The 18,048-nt window shown below is 45.2% G+C and overlaps 17 non-coding genes across 17 annotated transcripts; all 17 read right to left on the reverse strand.

The window, feature by feature from the left end:
• Positions 1–756: 756 nt before the first annotated feature.
• Positions 757–871, reverse strand: LOC147661007 (U5 spliceosomal RNA). The gene has a single exon (XR_015306082.1). It is a non-coding gene; the product is annotated as a U5 spliceosomal RNA (small nuclear RNA).
• Positions 872–1,769: 898 nt separating this feature from the next.
• LOC147661008 (U5 spliceosomal RNA) lies at positions 1,770–1,884 on the reverse strand. Its single transcript, XR_015306083.1, has one exon. It is a non-coding gene; the product is annotated as a U5 spliceosomal RNA (small nuclear RNA).
• An 899-nt stretch (positions 1,885–2,783) lies between these two features.
• On the reverse strand, positions 2,784–2,898 carry LOC147661009 (U5 spliceosomal RNA). The gene has a single exon (XR_015306084.1). It is a non-coding gene; the product is annotated as a U5 spliceosomal RNA (small nuclear RNA).
• Positions 2,899–3,796: 898 nt separating this feature from the next.
• LOC147661010 (U5 spliceosomal RNA) lies at positions 3,797–3,911 on the reverse strand. The gene has a single exon (XR_015306085.1). It is a non-coding gene; the product is annotated as a U5 spliceosomal RNA (small nuclear RNA).
• An 899-nt stretch (positions 3,912–4,810) lies between these two features.
• LOC147661011 (U5 spliceosomal RNA) lies at positions 4,811–4,925 on the reverse strand. Its single transcript, XR_015306086.1, has one exon. It is a non-coding gene; the product is annotated as a U5 spliceosomal RNA (small nuclear RNA).
• Positions 4,926–5,824: 899 nt separating this feature from the next.
• Positions 5,825–5,939, reverse strand: LOC147661012 (U5 spliceosomal RNA). Its single transcript, XR_015306087.1, has one exon. It is a non-coding gene; the product is annotated as a U5 spliceosomal RNA (small nuclear RNA).
• An 898-nt stretch (positions 5,940–6,837) lies between these two features.
• Positions 6,838–6,952, reverse strand: LOC147661013 (U5 spliceosomal RNA). Its single transcript, XR_015306088.1, has one exon. It is a non-coding gene; the product is annotated as a U5 spliceosomal RNA (small nuclear RNA).
• Positions 6,953–7,850: 898 nt separating this feature from the next.
• On the reverse strand, positions 7,851–7,965 carry LOC147661014 (U5 spliceosomal RNA). Its single transcript, XR_015306089.1, has one exon. It is a non-coding gene; the product is annotated as a U5 spliceosomal RNA (small nuclear RNA).
• Positions 7,966–8,864: 899 nt separating this feature from the next.
• On the reverse strand, positions 8,865–8,979 carry LOC147661015 (U5 spliceosomal RNA). Its single transcript, XR_015306090.1, has one exon. It is a non-coding gene; the product is annotated as a U5 spliceosomal RNA (small nuclear RNA).
• An 899-nt stretch (positions 8,980–9,878) lies between these two features.
• LOC147661016 (U5 spliceosomal RNA) lies at positions 9,879–9,993 on the reverse strand. Its single transcript, XR_015306091.1, has one exon. It is a non-coding gene; the product is annotated as a U5 spliceosomal RNA (small nuclear RNA).
• An 898-nt stretch (positions 9,994–10,891) lies between these two features.
• Positions 10,892–11,006, reverse strand: LOC147661017 (U5 spliceosomal RNA). Its single transcript, XR_015306093.1, has one exon. It is a non-coding gene; the product is annotated as a U5 spliceosomal RNA (small nuclear RNA).
• Positions 11,007–11,904: 898 nt separating this feature from the next.
• On the reverse strand, positions 11,905–12,019 carry LOC147661018 (U5 spliceosomal RNA). The gene has a single exon (XR_015306094.1). It is a non-coding gene; the product is annotated as a U5 spliceosomal RNA (small nuclear RNA).
• Positions 12,020–12,918: 899 nt separating this feature from the next.
• On the reverse strand, positions 12,919–13,033 carry LOC147661019 (U5 spliceosomal RNA). The gene has a single exon (XR_015306095.1). It is a non-coding gene; the product is annotated as a U5 spliceosomal RNA (small nuclear RNA).
• An 899-nt stretch (positions 13,034–13,932) lies between these two features.
• On the reverse strand, positions 13,933–14,047 carry LOC147661020 (U5 spliceosomal RNA). The gene has a single exon (XR_015306096.1). It is a non-coding gene; the product is annotated as a U5 spliceosomal RNA (small nuclear RNA).
• Positions 14,048–14,945: 898 nt separating this feature from the next.
• LOC147661021 (U5 spliceosomal RNA) lies at positions 14,946–15,060 on the reverse strand. The gene has a single exon (XR_015306097.1). It is a non-coding gene; the product is annotated as a U5 spliceosomal RNA (small nuclear RNA).
• Positions 15,061–15,958: 898 nt separating this feature from the next.
• LOC147661022 (U5 spliceosomal RNA) lies at positions 15,959–16,073 on the reverse strand. The gene has a single exon (XR_015306047.1). It is a non-coding gene; the product is annotated as a U5 spliceosomal RNA (small nuclear RNA).
• An 898-nt stretch (positions 16,074–16,971) lies between these two features.
• LOC147661023 (U5 spliceosomal RNA) lies at positions 16,972–17,086 on the reverse strand. The gene has a single exon (XR_015306048.1). It is a non-coding gene; the product is annotated as a U5 spliceosomal RNA (small nuclear RNA).
• Positions 17,087–18,048: the final 962 nt, after the last annotated feature.

Raw genomic sequence — 18,048 nt, forward strand, 5'->3', positions numbered from 1 at the left:
TCTCTGCTCAAAGCACAGAAAAGCAAAAAGGTGGGCAGTTCCAAGTGTCTGCCTGGGAATATGCAAATTCTTTTTGTACACACCTCAGCTCATTAGGAGGTGTCGGGGCTGCTGGGCAAGGGGAACGGGAAGCGTGAATCAGGCTTTCACTGAAGTGGCACTGTAGGACTTTCGTCCCCAACGATTTTACGCTTTCCCCACCATCCCTCCAATCGATAGGCTGTGAGCCACCACTGTTCTATGCAAATAGCCATGCACTTTAAGTCCCTTTTTCACACGTATTTTCATTAAAGCTGAATATATAAGTATAGATCTGTCTAGGCTGGAGGCACTTGAAACAAGACTAACGAGCCCCTTCAAGTGTACCTGAGAGGAATCTGACTCAGGATTGGCCACCTTCTAAGGGCACCTCTAACGGGCACAAATATCGTGCAAGCCCTATGAAAAGCGCAGCATGAGTCTTGGTGCCACCTTTTAAAAGGAGAGTGACGTCTGGCCTCTGGCAGCAGGAATGTTGAGAAAAGAGAAAATATACTGCCTGCTATCGTGCAGTTTCAAGATAGTCAAGGAAAAGCAATCTCATGCACTGCCCAAGCTCTGTCCCATGATGCACCTCTCCTACACTCTGTCTATGCAAATGAGCAAGCAGAGAGATCAGGAATAAAACACCAAGCTCATGTTCCCTTATAACAGTAGCAGACAACTCCTGAAATATTCCCCAACTTCTAATGCTTTTCTTTTAAACAAATGATAAACAGCCTCACCTGTGGTAAGGCTTAAAAAAATTGAATAAACTCGTAAATGTTCCTCTCCACGGAAATCTTTAGTAAAAGGCGAAAGATTTTTTCGTTTTGAAGAGAAACCAGAGTAAGTTAGAATATGGCTCTCTGGGGGTTAGAGGCACCAGATCAAAGACCCTATCATTGCGAGGGTGAGGACCTGAGAGGTATTTGCAGCCTCTAAAAAAGAGGGCAAGAACTAGGCCGGTGAGGGAAACAGGATCAAACTTCAGAGTCTCTGCTCAAAGCACAGAAAAGCAAAAAGGTGGGCAGTTCCAAGTGTCTGCCTGGGAATATGCAAATTCTTTTTGTACACACCTCAGCTCATTAGGAGGTGTCGGGGCTGCTGGGCAAGGGGAACGGGAAGCGTGAATCAGGCTTTCACTGAAGTGGCACTGTAGGACTTTCGTCCCCAACGATTTTACGCTTTCCCCACCATCCCTCCAATCGATAGGCTGTGAGCCACCACTGTTCTATGCAAATAGCCATGCACTTTAAGTCCCTTTTTCACACGTATTTTCATTAAAGCTGAATATATAAGTATAGATCTGTCTAGGCTGGAGGCACTTGAAACAAGACTAACGAGCCCCTTCAAGTGTACCTGAGAGGAATCTGACTCAGGATTGGCCACCTTCTAAGGGCACCTCTAACGGGCACAAATATCGTGCAAGCCCTATGAAAAGCGCAGCATGAGTCTTGGTGCCACCTTTTAAAAGGAGAGTGACGTCTGGCCTCTGGCAGCAGGAATGTTGAGAAAAGAGAAAATATACTGCCTGCTATCGTGCAGTTTCAAGATAGTCAAGGAAAAGCAATCTCATGCACTGCCCAAGCTCTGTCCCATGATGCACCTCTCCTACACTCTGTCTATGCAAATGAGCAAGCAGAGAGATCAGGAATAAAACACCAAGCTCATGTTCCCTTATAACAGTAGCAGACAACTCCTAAATATTCCCCAACTTCTAATGCTTTTCTTTTAAACAAATGATAAACAGCCTCACCTGTGGTAAGGCTTAAAAAAATTGAATAAACTCGTAAATGTTCCTCTCCACGGAAATCTTTAGTAAAAGGCGAAAGATTTTTTCGTTTTGAAGAGAAACCAGAGTAAGTTAGAATATGGCTCTCTGGGGGTTAGAGGCACCAGATCAAAGACCCTATCATTGCGAGGGTGAGGACCTGAGAGGTATTTGCAGCCTCTAAAAAAGAGGGCAAGAACTAGGCCGGTGAGGGAAACAGGATCAAACTTCAGAGTCTCTGCTCAAAGCACAGAAAAGCAAAAAGGTGGGCAGTTCCAAGTGTCTGCCTGGGAATATGCAAATTCTTTTTGTACACACCTCAGCTCATTAGGAGGTGTCGGGGCTGCTGGGCAAGGGGAACGGGAAGCGTGAATCAGGCTTTCACTGAAGTGGCACTGTAGGACTTTCGTCCCCAACGATTTTACGCTTTCCCCACCATCCCTCCAATCGATAGGCTGTGAGCCACCACTGTTCTATGCAAATAGCCATGCACTTTAAGTCCCTTTTTCACACGTATTTTCATTAAAGCTGAATATATAAGTATAGATCTGTCTAGGCTGGAGGCACTTGAAACAAGACTAACGAGCCCCTTCAAGTGTACCTGAGAGGAATCTGACTCAGGATTGGCCACCTTCTAAGGGCACCTCTAACGGGCACAAATATCGTGCAAGCCCTATGAAAAGCGCAGCATGAGTCTTGGTGCCACCTTTTAAAAGGAGAGTGACGTCTGGCCTCTGGCAGCAGGAATGTTGAGAAAAGAGAAAATATACTGCCTGCTATCGTGCAGTTTCAAGATAGTCAAGGAAAAGCAATCTCATGCACTGCCCAAGCTCTGTCCCATGATGCACCTCTCCTACACTCTGTCTATGCAAATGAGCAAGCAGAGAGATCAGGAATAAAACACCAAGCTCATGTTCCCTTATAACAGTAGCAGACAACTCCTGAAATATTCCCCAACTTCTAATGCTTTTCTTTTAAACAAATGATAAACAGCCTCACCTGTGGTAAGGCTTAAAAAAATTGAATAAACTCGTAAATGTTCCTCTCCACGGAAATCTTTAGTAAAAGGCGAAAGATTTTTTCGTTTTGAAGAGAAACCAGAGTAAGTTAGAATATGGCTCTCTGGGGGTTAGAGGCACCAGATCAAAGACCCTATCATTGCGAGGGTGAGGACCTGAGAGGTATTTGCAGCCTCTAAAAAAGAGGGCAAGAACTAGGCCGGTGAGGGAAACAGGATCAAACTTCAGAGTCTCTGCTCAAAGCACAGAAAAGCAAAAAGGTGGGCAGTTCCAAGTGTCTGCCTGGGAATATGCAAATTCTTTTTGTACACACCTCAGCTCATTAGGAGGTGTCGGGGCTGCTGGGCAAGGGGAACGGGAAGCGTGAATCAGGCTTTCACTGAAGTGGCACTGTAGGACTTTCGTCCCCAACGATTTTACGCTTTCCCCACCATCCCTCCAATCGATAGGCTGTGAGCCACCACTGTTCTATGCAAATAGCCATGCACTTTAAGTCCCTTTTTCACACGTATTTTCATTAAAGCTGAATATATAAGTATAGATCTGTCTAGGCTGGAGGCACTTGAAACAAGACTAACGAGCCCCTTCAAGTGTACCTGAGAGGAATCTGACTCAGGATTGGCCACCTTCTAAGGGCACCTCTAACGGGCACAAATATCGTGCAAGCCCTATGAAAAGCGCAGCATGAGTCTTGGTGCCACCTTTTAAAAGGAGAGTGACGTCTGGCCTCTGGCAGCAGGAATGTTGAGAAAAGAGAAAATATACTGCCTGCTATCGTGCAGTTTCAAGATAGTCAAGGAAAAGCAATCTCATGCACTGCCCAAGCTCTGTCCCATGATGCACCTCTCCTACACTCTGTCTATGCAAATGAGCAAGCAGAGAGATCAGGAATAAAACACCAAGCTCATGTTCCCTTATAACAGTAGCAGACAACTCCTAAATATTCCCCAACTTCTAATGCTTTTCTTTTAAACAAATGATAAACAGCCTCACCTGTGGTAAGGCTTAAAAAAATTGAATAAACTCGTAAATGTTCCTCTCCACGGAAATCTTTAGTAAAAGGCGAAAGATTTTTTCGTTTTGAAGAGAAACCAGAGTAAGTTAGAATATGGCTCTCTGGGGGTTAGAGGCACCAGATCAAAGACCCTATCATTGCGAGGGTGAGGACCTGAGAGGTATTTGCAGCCTCTAAAAAAGAGGGCAAGAACTAGGCCGGTGAGGGAAACAGGATCAAACTTCAGAGTCTCTGCTCAAAGCACAGAAAAGCAAAAAGGTGGGCAGTTCCAAGTGTCTGCCTGGGAATATGCAAATTCTTTTTGTACACACCTCAGCTCATTAGGAGGTGTCGGGGCTGCTGGGCAAGGGGAACGGGAAGCGTGAATCAGGCTTTCACTGAAGTGGCACTGTAGGACTTTCGTCCCCAACGATTTTACGCTTTCCCCACCATCCCTCCAATCGATAGGCTGTGAGCCACCACTGTTCTATGCAAATAGCCATGCACTTTAAGTCCCTTTTTCACACGTATTTTCATTAAAGCTGAATATATAAGTATAGATCTGTCTAGGCTGGAGGCACTTGAAACAAGACTAACGAGCCCCTTCAAGTGTACCTGAGAGGAATCTGACTCAGGATTGGCCACCTTCTAAGGGCACCTCTAACGGGCACAAATATCGTGCAAGCCCTATGAAAAGCGCAGCATGAGTCTTGGTGCCACCTTTTAAAAGGAGAGTGACGTCTGGCCTCTGGCAGCAGGAATGTTGAGAAAAGAGAAAATATACTGCCTGCTATCGTGCAGTTTCAAGATAGTCAAGGAAAAGCAATCTCATGCACTGCCCAAGCTCTGTCCCATGATGCACCTCTCCTACACTCTGTCTATGCAAATGAGCAAGCAGAGAGATCAGGAATAAAACACCAAGCTCATGTTCCCTTATAACAGTAGCAGACAACTCCTGAAATATTCCCCAACTTCTAATGCTTTTCTTTTAAACAAATGATAAACAGCCTCACCTGTGGTAAGGCTTAAAAAAATTGAATAAACTCGTAAATGTTCCTCTCCACGGAAATCTTTAGTAAAAGGCGAAAGATTTTTTCGTTTTGAAGAGAAACCAGAGTAAGTTAGAATATGGCTCTCTGGGGGTTAGAGGCACCAGATCAAAGACCCTATCATTGCGAGGGTGAGGACCTGAGAGGTATTTGCAGCCTCTAAAAAAGAGGGCAAGAACTAGGCCGGTGAGGGAAACAGGATCAAACTTCAGAGTCTCTGCTCAAAGCACAGAAAAGCAAAAAGGTGGGCAGTTCCAAGTGTCTGCCTGGGAATATGCAAATTCTTTTTGTACACACCTCAGCTCATTAGGAGGTGTCGGGGCTGCTGGGCAAGGGGAACGGGAAGCGTGAATCAGGCTTTCACTGAAGTGGCACTGTAGGACTTTCGTCCCCAACGATTTTACGCTTTCCCCACCATCCCTCCAATCGATAGGCTGTGAGCCACCACTGTTCTATGCAAATAGCCATGCACTTTAAGTCCCTTTTTCACACGTATTTTCATTAAAGCTGAATATATAAGTATAGATCTGTCTAGGCTGGAGGCACATGAAACAAGACAAACGAGCCCCTTCAAGTGTACCTGAGAGGAATCTGACTCAGGATTGGCCACCCTCTAAGGGCACCTCTAACGGGCACAAATAACGGGCAAGCCCTATGAAAAGCGCAGCATGAGTCTTGGTGCCACCTTTTAAAAGGAGAGTGACGTCTGGCCTCTGGCAGCAGGAATGTTGAGAAAAGAGAAAATATACTGCCTGCTATCGTGCAGTTTCAAGATAGTCAAGGAAAAGCAATCTCATGCACTGCCCAAGCTCTGTCCCATGATGCACCTCTCCTACACTCTGTCTATGCAAATGAGCAAGCAGAGAGATCAGGAATAAAACACCAAGCTCATGTTCCCTTATAACAGTAGCAGACAACTCCTGAAATATTCCCCAACTTCTAATGCTTTTCTTTTAAACAAATGATAAACAGCCTCACCTGTGGTAAGGCTTAAAAAAATTGAATAAACTCGTAAATGTTCCTCTCCACGGAAATCTTTAGTAAAAGGCGAAAGATTTTTTCGTTTTGAAGAGAAACCAGAGTAAGTTAGAATATGGCTCTCTGGGGGTTAGAGGCACCAGATCAAAGACCCTATCATTGCGAGGGTGAGGACCTGAGAGGTATTTGCAGCCTCTAAAAAAGAGGGCAAGAACTAGGCCGGTGAGGGAAACAGGATCAAACTTCAGAGTCTCTGCTCAAAGCACAGAAAAGCAAAAAGGTGGGCAGTTCCAAGTGTCTGCCTGGGAATATGCAAATTCTTTTTGTACACACCTCAGCTCATTAGGAGGTGTCGGGGCTGCTGGGCAAGGGGAACGGGAAGCGTGAATCAGGCTTTCACTGAAGTGGCACTGTAGGACTTTCGTCCCCAACGATTTTACGCTTTCCCCACCATCCCTCCAATCGATAGGCTGTGAGCCACCACTGTTCTATGCAAATAGCCATGCACTTTAAGTCCCTTTTTCACACGTATTTTCATTAAAGCTGAATATATAAGTATAGATCTGTCTAGGCTGGAGGCACTTGAAACAAGACTAACGAGCCCCTTCAAGTGTACCTGAGAGGAATCTGACTCAGGATTGGCCACCTTCTAAGGGCACCTCTAACGGGCACAAATATCGTGCAAGCCCTATGAAAAGCGCAGCATGAGTCTTGGTGCCACCTTTTAAAAGGAGAGTGACGTCTGGCCTCTGGCAGCAGGAATGTTGAGAAAAGAGAAAATATACTGCCTGCTATCGTGCAGTTTCAAGATAGTCAAGGAAAAGCAATCTCATGCACTGCCCAAGCTCTGTCCCATGATGCACCTCTCCTACACTCTGTCTATGCAAATGAGCAAGCAGAGAGATCAGGAATAAAACACCAAGCTCATGTTCCCTTATAACAGTAGCAGACAACTCCTAAATATTCCCCAACTTCTAATGCTTTTCTTTTAAACAAATGATAAACAGCCTCACCTGTGGTAAGGCTTAAAAAAATTGAATAAACTCGTAAATGTTCCTCTCCACGGAAATCTTTAGTAAAAGGCGAAAGATTTTTTCGTTTTGAAGAGAAACCAGAGTAAGTTAGAATATGGCTCTCTGGGGGTTAGAGGCACCAGATCAAAGACCCTATCATTGCGAGGGTGAGGACCTGAGAGGTATTTGCAGCCTCTAAAAAAGAGGGCAAGAACTAGGCCGGTGAGGGAAACAGGATCAAACTTCAGAGTCTCTGCTCAAAGCACAGAAAAGCAAAAAGGTGGGCAGTTCCAAGTGTCTGCCTGGGAATATGCAAATTCTTTTTGTACACACCTCAGCTCATTAGGAGGTGTCGGGGCTGCTGGGCAAGGGGAACGGGAAGCGTGAATCAGGCTTTCACTGAAGTGGCACTGTAGGACTTTCGTCCCCAACGATTTTACGCTTTCCCCACCATCCCTCCAATCGATAGGCTGTGAGCCACCACTGTTCTATGCAAATAGCCATGCACTTTAAGTCCCTTTTTCACACGTATTTTCATTAAAGCTGAATATATAAGTATAGATCTGTCTAGGCTGGAGGCACATGAAACAAGACAAACGAGCCCCTTCAAGTGTACCTGAGAGGAATCTGACTCAGGATTGGCCACCCTCTAAGGGCACCTCTAACGGGCACAAATAACGGGCAAGCCCTATGAAAAGCGCAGCATGACTCTTGGTGCCACCTTTTAAAAGGAGAGTGACGTCTGGCCTCTGGCAGCAGGAATGTTGAGAAAAGAGAAAATACACTGCCTGCTATCGTGCAGTTTCAAGATAGTCAAGGAAAAGCAATCTCATGCACTGCCCAAGCTCTTTCCCATGATGCACCTCTCCTACACTCTGTCTATGCAAATGAGCAAGCAGAGAGATCAGGAATAAAACACCAAGCTCATGTTCCCTTATAACAGTAGCAGACAACTCCTAAATGTTCCCCAACTTCTAATGCTTTTCTTTTAAACAAATGATAAACAGCCTCACCTGTGGTAAGGCTTAAAAAAATTGAATAAACTCGTAAATGTTCCTCTCCACGGAAATCTTTAGTAAAAGGCGAAAGATTTTTTCGTTTTGAAGAGAAACCAGAGTAAGTTAGAATATGGCTCTCTGGGGGTTAGAGGCACCAGATCAAAGACCCTATCATTGCGAGGGTGAGGACCTGAGAGGTATTTGCAGCCTCTAAAAAAGAGGGCAAGAACTAGGCCGGTGAGGGAAACAGGATCAAACTTCAGAGTCTCTGCTCAAAGCACAGAAAAGCAAAAAGGTGGGCAGTTCCAAGTGTCTGCCTGGGAATATGCAAATTCTTTTTGTACACACCTCAGCTCATTAGGAGGTGTCGGGGCTGCTGGGCAAGGGGAACGGGAAGCGTGAATCAGGCTTTCACTGAAGTGGCACTGTAGGACTTTCGTCCCCAACGATTTTACGCTTTCCCCACCATCCCTCCAATCGATAGGCTGTGAGCCACCACTGTTCTATGCAAATAGCCATGCACTTTAAGTCCCTTTTTCACACGTATTTTCATTAAAGCTGAATATATAAGTATAGATCTGTCTAGGCTGGAGGCACTTGAAACAAGACTAACGAGCCCCTTCAAGTGTACCTGAGAGGAATCTGACTCAGGATTGGCCACCTTCTAAGGGCACCTCTAACGGGCACAAATATCGTGCAAGCCCTATGAAAAGCGCAGCATGAGTCTTGGTGCCACCTTTTAAAAGGAGAGTGACGTCTGGCCTCTGGCAGCAGGAATGTTGAGAAAAGAGAAAATATACTGCCTGCTATCGTGCAGTTTCAAGATAGTCAAGGAAAAGCAATCTCATGCACTGCCCAAGCTCTGTCCCATGATGCACCTCTCCTACACTCTGTCTATGCAAATGAGCAAGCAGAGAGATCAGGAATAAAACACCAAGCTCATGTTCCCTTATAACAGTAGCAGACAACTCCTGAAATATTCCCCAACTTCTAATGCTTTTCTTTTAAACAAATGATAAACAGCCTCACCTGTGGTAAGGCTTAAAAAAATTGAATAAACTCGTAAATGTTCCTCTCCACGGAAATCTTTAGTAAAAGGCGAAAGATTTTTTCGTTTTGAAGAGAAACCAGAGTAAGTTAGAATATGGCTCTCTGGGGGTTAGAGGCACCAGATCAAAGACCCTATCATTGCGAGGGTGAGGACCTGAGAGGTATTTGCAGCCTCTAAAAAAGAGGGCAAGAACTAGGCCGGTGAGGGAAACAGGATCAAACTTCAGAGTCTCTGCTCAAAGCACAGAAAAGCAAAAAGGTGGGCAGTTCCAAGTGTCTGCCTGGGAATATGCAAATTCTTTTTGTACACACCTCAGCTCATTAGGAGGTGTCGGGGCTGCTGGGCAAGGGGAACGGGAAGCGTGAATCAGGCTTTCACTGAAGTGGCACTGTAGGACTTTCGTCCCCAACGATTTTACGCTTTCCCCACCATCCCTCCAATCGATAGGCTGTGAGCCACCACTGTTCTATGCAAATAGCCATGCACTTTAAGTCCCTTTTTCACACGTATTTTCATTAAAGCTGAATATATAAGTATAGATCTGTCTAGGCTGGAGGCACATGAAACAAGACAAACGAGCCCCTTCAAGTGTACCTGAGAGGAATCTGACTCAGGATTGGCCACCCTCTAAGGGCACCTCTAACGGGCACAAATAACGGGCAAGCCCTATGAAAAGCGCAGCATGAGTCTTGGTGCCACCTTTTAAAAGGAGAGTGACGTCTGGCCTCTGGCAGCAGGAATGTTGAGAAAAGAGAAAATATACTGCCTGCTATCGTGCAGTTTCAAGATAGTCAAGGAAAAGCAATCTCATGCACTGCCCAAGCTCTGTCCCATGATGCACCTCTCCTACACTCTGTCTATGCAAATGAGCAAGCAGAGAGATCAGGAATAAAACACCAAGCTCATGTTCCCTTATAACAGTAGCAGACAACTCCTGAAATATTCCCCAACTTCTAATGCTTTTCTTTTAAACAAATGATAAACAGCCTCACCTGTGGTAAGGCTTAAAAAAATTGAATAAACTCGTAAATGTTCCTCTCCACGGAAATCTTTAGTAAAAGGCGAAAGATTTTTTCGTTTTGAAGAGAAACCAGAGTAAGTTAGAATATGGCTCTCTGGGGGTTAGAGGCACCAGATCAAAGACCCTATCATTGCGAGGGTGAGGACCTGAGAGGTATTTGCAGCCTCTAAAAAAGAGGGCAAGAACTAGGCCGGTGAGGGAAACAGGATCAAACTTCAGAGTCTCTGCTCAAAGCACAGAAAAGCAAAAAGGTGGGCAGTTCCAAGTGTCTGCCTGGGAATATGCAAATTCTTTTTGTACACACCTCAGCTCATTAGGAGGTGTCGGGGCTGCTGGGCAAGGGGAACGGGAAGCGTGAATCAGGCTTTCACTGAAGTGGCACTGTAGGACTTTCGTCCCCAACGATTTTACGCTTTCCCCACCATCCCTCCAATCGATAGGCTGTGAGCCACCACTGTTCTATGCAAATAGCCATGCACTTTAAGTCCCTTTTTCACACGTATTTTCATTAAAGCTGAATATATAAGTATAGATCTGTCTAGGCTGGAGGCACTTGAAACAAGACTAACGAGCCCCTTCAAGTGTACCTGAGAGGAATCTGACTCAGGATTGGCCACCTTCTAAGGGCACCTCTAACGGGCACAAATATCGTGCAAGCCCTATGAAAAGCGCAGCATGAGTCTTGGTGCCACCTTTTAAAAGGAGAGTGACGTCTGGCCTCTGGCAGCAGGAATGTTGAGAAAAGAGAAAATATACTGCCTGCTATCGTGCAGTTTCAAGATAGTCAAGGAAAAGCAATCTCATGCACTGCCCAAGCTCTGTCCCATGATGCACCTCTCCTACACTCTGTCTATGCAAATGAGCAAGCAGAGAGATCAGGAATAAAACACCAAGCTCATGTTCCCTTATAACAGTAGCAGACAACTCCTAAATATTCCCCAACTTCTAATGCTTTTCTTTTAAACAAATGATAAACAGCCTCACCTGTGGTAAGGCTTAAAAAAATTGAATAAACTCGTAAATGTTCCTCTCCACGGAAATCTTTAGTAAAAGGCGAAAGATTTTTTCGTTTTGAAGAGAAACCAGAGTAAGTTAGAATATGGCTCTCTGGGGGTTAGAGGCACCAGATCAAAGACCCTATCATTGCGAGGGTGAGGACCTGAGAGGTATTTGCAGCCTCTAAAAAAGAGGGCAAGAACTAGGCCGGTGAGGGAAACAGGATCAAACTTCAGAGTCTCTGCTCAAAGCACAGAAAAGCAAAAAGGTGGGCAGTTCCAAGTGTCTGCCTGGGAATATGCAAATTCTTTTTGTACACACCTCAGCTCATTAGGAGGTGTCGGGGCTGCTGGGCAAGGGGAACGGGAAGCGTGAATCAGGCTTTCACTGAAGTGGCACTGTAGGACTTTCGTCCCCAACGATTTTACGCTTTCCCCACCATCCCTCCAATCGATAGGCTGTGAGCCACCACTGTTCTATGCAAATAGCCATGCACTTTAAGTCCCTTTTTCACACGTATTTTCATTAAAGCTGAATATATAAGTATAGATCTGTCTAGGCTGGAGGCACATGAAACAAGACAAACGAGCCCCTTCAAGTGTACCTGAGAGGAATCTGACTCAGGATTGGCCACCCTCTAAGGGCACCTCTAACGGGCACAAATAACGGGCAAGCCCTATGAAAAGCGCAGCATGACTCTTGGTGCCACCTTTTAAAAGGAGAGTGACGTCTGGCCTCTGGCAGCAGGAATGTTGAGAAAAGAGAAAATACACTGCCTGCTATCGTGCAGTTTCAAGATAGTCAAGGAAAAGCAATCTCATGCACTGCCCAAGCTCTTTCCCATGATGCACCTCTCCTACACTCTGTCTATGCAAATGAGCAAGCAGAGAGATCAGGAATAAAACACCAAGCTCATGTTCCCTTATAACAGTAGCAGACAACTCCTAAATGTTCCCCAACTTCTAATGCTTTTCTTTTAAACAAATGATAAACAGCCTCACCTGTGGTAAGGCTTAAAAAAATTGAATAAACTCGTAAATGTTCCTCTCCACGGAAATCTTTAGTAAAAGGCGAAAGATTTTTTCGTTTTGAAGAGAAACCAGAGTAAGTTAGAATATGGCTCTCTGGGGGTTAGAGGCACCAGATCAAAGACCCTATCATTGCGAGGGTGAGGACCTGAGAGGTATTTGCAGCCTCTAAAAAAGAGGGCAAGAACTAGGCCGGTGAGGGAAACAGGATCAAACTTCAGAGTCTCTGCTCAAAGCACAGAAAAGCAAAAAGGTGGGCAGTTCCAAGTGTCTGCCTGGGAATATGCAAATTCTTTTTGTACACACCTCAGCTCATTAGGAGGTGTCGGGGCTGCTGGGCAAGGGGAACGGGAAGCGTGAATCAGGCTTTCACTGAAGTGGCACTGTAGGACTTTCGTCCCCAACGATTTTACGCTTTCCCCACCATCCCTCCAATCGATAGGCTGTGAGCCACCACTGTTCTATGCAAATAGCCATGCACTTTAAGTCCCTTTTTCACACGTATTTTCATTAAAGCTGAATATATAAGTATAGATCTGTCTAGGCTGGAGGCACTTGAAACAAGACTAACGAGCCCCTTCAAGTGTACCTGAGAGGAATCTGACTCAGGATTGGCCACCTTCTAAGGGCACCTCTAACGGGCACAAATATCGTGCAAGCCCTATGAAAAGCGCAGCATGAGTCTTGGTGCCACCTTTTAAAAGGAGAGTGACGTCTGGCCTCTGGCAGCAGGAATGTTGAGAAAAGAGAAAATATACTGCCTGCTATCGTGCAGTTTCAAGATAGTCAAGGAAAAGCAATCTCATGCACTGCCCAAGCTCTGTCCCATGATGCACCTCTCCTACACTCTGTCTATGCAAATGAGCAAGCAGAGAGATCAGGAATAAAACACCAAGCTCATGTTCCCTTATAACAGTAGCAGACAACTCCTGAAATATTCCCCAACTTCTAATGCTTTTCTTTTAAACAAATGATAAACAGCCTCACCTGTGGTAAGGCTTAAAAAAATTGAATAAACTCGTAAATGTTCCTCTCCACGGAAATCTTTAGTAAAAGGCGAAAGATTTTTTCGTTTTGAAGAGAAACCAGAGTAAGTTAGAATATGGCTCTCTGGGGGTTAGAGGCACCAGATCAAAGACCCTATCATTGCGAGGGTGAGGACCTGAGAGGTATTTGCAGCCTCTAAAAAAGAGGGCAAGAACTAGGCCGGTGAGGGAAACAGGATCAAACTTCAGAGTCTCTGCTCAAAGCACAGAAAAGCAAAAAGGTGGGCAGTTCCAAGTGTCTGCCTGGGAATATGCAAATTCTTTTTGTACACACCTCAGCTCATTAGGAGGTGTCGGGGCTGCTGGGCAAGGGGAACGGGAAGCGTGAATCAGGCTTTCACTGAAGTGGCACTGTAGGACTTTCGTCCCCAACGATTTTACGCTTTCCCCACCATCCCTCCAATCGATAGGCTGTGAGCCACCACTGTTCTATGCAAATAGCCATGCACTTTAAGTCCCTTTTTCACACGTATTTTCATTAAAGCTGAATATATAAGTATAGATCTGTCTAGGCTGGAGGCACATGAAACAAGACAAACGAGCCCCTTCAAGTGTACCTGAGAGGAATCTGACTCAGGATTGGCCACCCTCTAAGGGCACCTCTAACGGGCACAAATAACGGGCAAGCCCTATGAAAAGCGCAGCATGAGTCTTGGTGCCACCTTTTAAAAGGAGAGTGACGTCTGGCCTCTGGCAGCAGGAATGTTGAGAAAAGAGAAAATATACTGCCTGCTATCGTGCAGTTTCAAGATAGTCAAGGAAAAGCAATCTCATGCACTGCCCAAGCTCTGTCCCATGATGCACCTCTCCTACACTCTGTCTATGCAAATGAGCAAGCAGAGAGATCAGGAATAAAACACCAAGCTCATGTTCCCTTATAACAGTAGCAGACAACTCCTGAAATATTCCCCAACTTCTAATGCTTTTCTTTTAAACAAATGATAAACAGCCTCACCTGTGGTAAGGCTTAAAAAAATTGAATAAACTCGTAAATGTTCCTCTCCACGGAAATCTTTAGTAAAAGGCGAAAGATTTTTTCGTTTTGAAGAGAAACCAGAGTAAGTTAGAATATGGCTCTCTGGGGGTTAGAGGCACCAGATCAAAGACCCTATCATTGCGAGGGTGAGGACCTGAGAGGTATTTGCAGCCTCTAAAAAAGAGGGCAAGAACTAGGCCGGTGAGGGAAACAGGATCAAACTTCAGAGTCTCTGCTCAAAGCACAGAAAAGCAAAAAGGTGGGCAGTTCCAAGTGTCTGCCTGGGAATATGCAAATTCTTTTTGTACACACCTCAGCTCATTAGGAGGTGTCGGGGCTGCTGGGCAAGGGGAACGGGAAGCGTGAATCAGGCTTTCACTGAAGTGGCACTGTAGGACTTTCGTCCCCAACGATTTTACGCTTTCCCCACCATCCCTCCAATCGATAGGCTGTGAGCCACCACTGTTCTATGCAAATAGCCATGCACTTTAAGTCCCTTTTTCACACGTATTTTCATTAAAGCTGAATATATAAGTATAGATCTGTCTAGGCTGGAGGCACTTGAAACAAGACTAACGAGCCCCTTCAAGTGTACCTGAGAGGAATCTGACTCAGGATTGGCCACCTTCTAAGGGCACCTCTAACGGGCACAAATATCGTGCAAGCCCTATGAAAAGCGCAGCATGAGTCTTGGTGCCACCTTTTAAAAGGAGAGTGACGTCTGGCCTCTGGCAGCAGGAATGTTGAGAAAAGAGAAAATATACTGCCTGCTATCGTGCAGTTTCAAGATAGTCAAGGAAAAGCAATCTCATGCACTGCCCAAGCTCTGTCCCATGATGCACCTCTCCTACACTCTGTCTATGCAAATGAGCAAGCAGAGAGATCAGGAATAAAACACCAAGCTCATGTTCCCTTATAACAGTAGCAGACAACTCCTAAATATTCCCCAACTTCTAATGCTTTTCTTTTAAACAAATGATAAACAGCCTCACCTGTGGTAAGGCTTAAAAAAATTGAATAAACTCGTAAATGTTCCTCTCCACGGAAATCTTTAGTAAAAGGCGAAAGATTTTTTCGTTTTGAAGAGAAACCAGAGTAAGTTAGAATATGGCTCTCTGGGGGTTAGAGGCACCAGATCAAAGACCCTATCATTGCGAGGGTGAGGACCTGAGAGGTATTTGCAGCCTCTAAAAAAGAGGGCAAGAACTAGGCCGGTGAGGGAAACAGGATCAAACTTCAGAGTCTCTGCTCAAAGCACAGAAAAGCAAAAAGGTGGGCAGTTCCAAGTGTCTGCCTGGGAATATGCAAATTCTTTTTGTACACACCTCAGCTCATTAGGAGGTGTCGGGGCTGCTGGGCAAGGGGAACGGGAAGCGTGAATCAGGCTTTCACTGAAGTGGCACTGTAGGACTTTCGTCCCCAACGATTTTACGCTTTCCCCACCATCCCTCCAATCGATAGGCTGTGAGCCACCACTGTTCTATGCAAATAGCCATGCACTTTAAGTCCCTTTTTCACACGTATTTTCATTAAAGCTGAATATATAAGTATAGATCTGTCTAGGCTGGAGGCACATGAAACAAGACAAACGAGCCCCTTCAAGTGTACCTGAGAGGAATCTGACTCAGGATTGGCCACCCTCTAAGGGCACCTCTAACGGGCACAAATAACGGGCAAGCCCTATGAAAAGCGCAGCATGACTCTTGGTGCCACCTTTTAAAAGGAGAGTGACGTCTGGCCTCTGGCAGCAGGAATGTTGAGAAAAGAGAAAATACACTGCCTGCTATCGTGCAGTTTCAAGATAGTCAAGGAAAAGCAATCTCATGCACTGCCCAAGCTCTTTCCCATGATGCACCTCTCCTACACTCTGTCTATGCAAATGAGCAAGCAGAGAGATCAGGAATAAAACACCAAGCTCATGTTCCCTTATAACAGTAGCAGACAACTCCTAAATGTTCCCCAACTTCTAATGCTTTTCTTTTAAACAAATGATAAACAGCCTCACCTGTGGTAAGGCTTAAAAAAATTGAATAAACTCGTAAATGTTCCTCTCCACGGAAATCTTTAGTAAAAGGCGAAAGATTTTTTCGTTTTGAAGAGAAACCAGAGTAAGTTAGAATATGGCTCTCTGGGGGTTAGAGGCACCAGATCAAAGACCCTATCATTGCGAGGGTGAGGACCTGAGAGGTATTTGCAGCCTCTAAAAAAGAGGGCAAGAACTAGGCCGGTGAGGGAAACAGGATCAAACTTCAGAGTCTCTGCTCAAAGCACAGAAAAGCAAAAAGGTGGGCAGTTCCAAGTGTCTGCCTGGGAATATGCAAATTCTTTTTGTACACACCTCAGCTCATTAGGAGGTGTTGGGGCTGCTGGGCAAGGGGAACGGGAAGCGTGAATCAGGCTTTCACTGAAGTGGCACTGTAGGACTTTCGTCCCCAACGATTTTACGCTTTCCCCACCATCCCTCCAATCGATAGGCTGTGAGCCACCACTGTTCTATGCAAATAGCCATGCACTTTAAGTCCCTTTTTCACACGTATTTTCATTAAAGCTGAATATATAAGTATAGATCTGTCTAGGCTGGAGGCACATGAAACAAGACAAACGAGCCCCTTCAAGTGTACCTGAGAGGAATCTGACTCAGGATTGGCCACCCTCTAAGGGCACCTCTAACGGGCACAAATAACGGGCAAGCCCTATGAAAAGCGCAGCATGACTCTTGGTGCCACCTTTTAAAAGGAGAGTGACGTCTGGCCTCTGGCAGCAGGAATGTTGAGAAAAGAGAAAATACACTGCCTGCTATCGTGCAGTTTCAAGATAGTCAAGGAAAAGCAATCTCATGCACTGCCCAAGCTCTTTCCCATGATGCACCTCTCCTACACTCTGTCTATGCAAATGAGCAAGCAGAGAGATCAGGAATAAAACACCAAGCTCATGTTCCCTTATAACAGTAGCAGACAACTCCTAAATGTTCCCCAACTTCAAATGCTTTTCTTTTAAACAAATGATAAACAGCCTCACCTGTGGTAAGGCTTAAAAAAATTGAATAAACTCGTAAATGTTCCTCTCCACGGAAATCTTTAGTAAAAGGCGAAAGATTTTTTCGTTTTGAAGAGAAACCAGAGTAAGTTAGAATATGGCTCTCTGGGGGTTAGAGGCACCAGATCAAAGACCCTATCATTGCGAGGGTGAGGACCTGAGAGGTATTTGCAGCCTCTAAAAAAGAGGGCAAGAACTAGGCCGGTGAGGGAAACAGGATCAAACTTCAGAGTCTCTGCTCAAAGCACAGAAAAGCAAAAAGGTGGGCAGTTCCAAGTGTCTGCCTGGGAATATGCAAATTCTTTTTGTACACACCTCAGCTCATTAGGAGGTGTCGGGGCTGCTGGGCAAGGGGAACGGGAAGCGTGAATCAGGCTTTCACTGAAGTGGCACTGTAGGACTTTCGTCCCCAACGATTTTACGCTTTCCCCACCATCCCTCCAATCGATAGGCTGTGAGCCACCACTGTTCTATGCAAATAGCCATGCACTTTAAGTCCCTTTTTCACACGTATTTTCATTAAAGCTGAATATATAAGTATAGATCTGTCTAGGCTGGAGGCACTTGAAACAAGACTAACGAGCCCCTTCAAGTGTACCTGAGAGGAATCTGACTCAGGATTGGCCACCTTCTAAGGGCACCTCTAACGGGCACAAATATCGTGCAAGCCCTATGAAAAGCGCAGCATGAGTCTTGGTGCCACCTTTTAAAAGGAGAGTGACGTCTGGCCTCTGGCAGCAGGAATGTTGAGAAAAGAGAAAATATACTGCCTGCTATCGTGCAGTTTCAAGATAGTCAAGGAAAAGCAATCTCATGCACTGCCCAAGCTCTGTCCCATGATGCACCTCTCCTACACTCTGTCTATGCAAATGAGCAAGCAGAGAGATCAGGAATAAAACACCAAGCTCATGTTCCCTTATAACAGTAGCAGACAACTCCTGAAATATTCCCCAACTTCTAATGCTTTTCTTTTAAACAAATGATAAACAGCCTCACCTGTGGTAAGGCTTAAAAAAATTGAATAAACTCGTAAATGTTCCTCTCCACGGAA

This window comes from Lissotriton vulgaris, unplaced genomic scaffold, assembly GCF_964263255.1.
Source record: "Lissotriton vulgaris unplaced genomic scaffold, aLisVul1.2 SCAFFOLD_10620, whole genome shotgun sequence".
In the NCBI taxonomy this organism is placed as follows: domain Eukaryota; kingdom Metazoa; phylum Chordata; class Amphibia; order Caudata; family Salamandridae; genus Lissotriton; species Lissotriton vulgaris.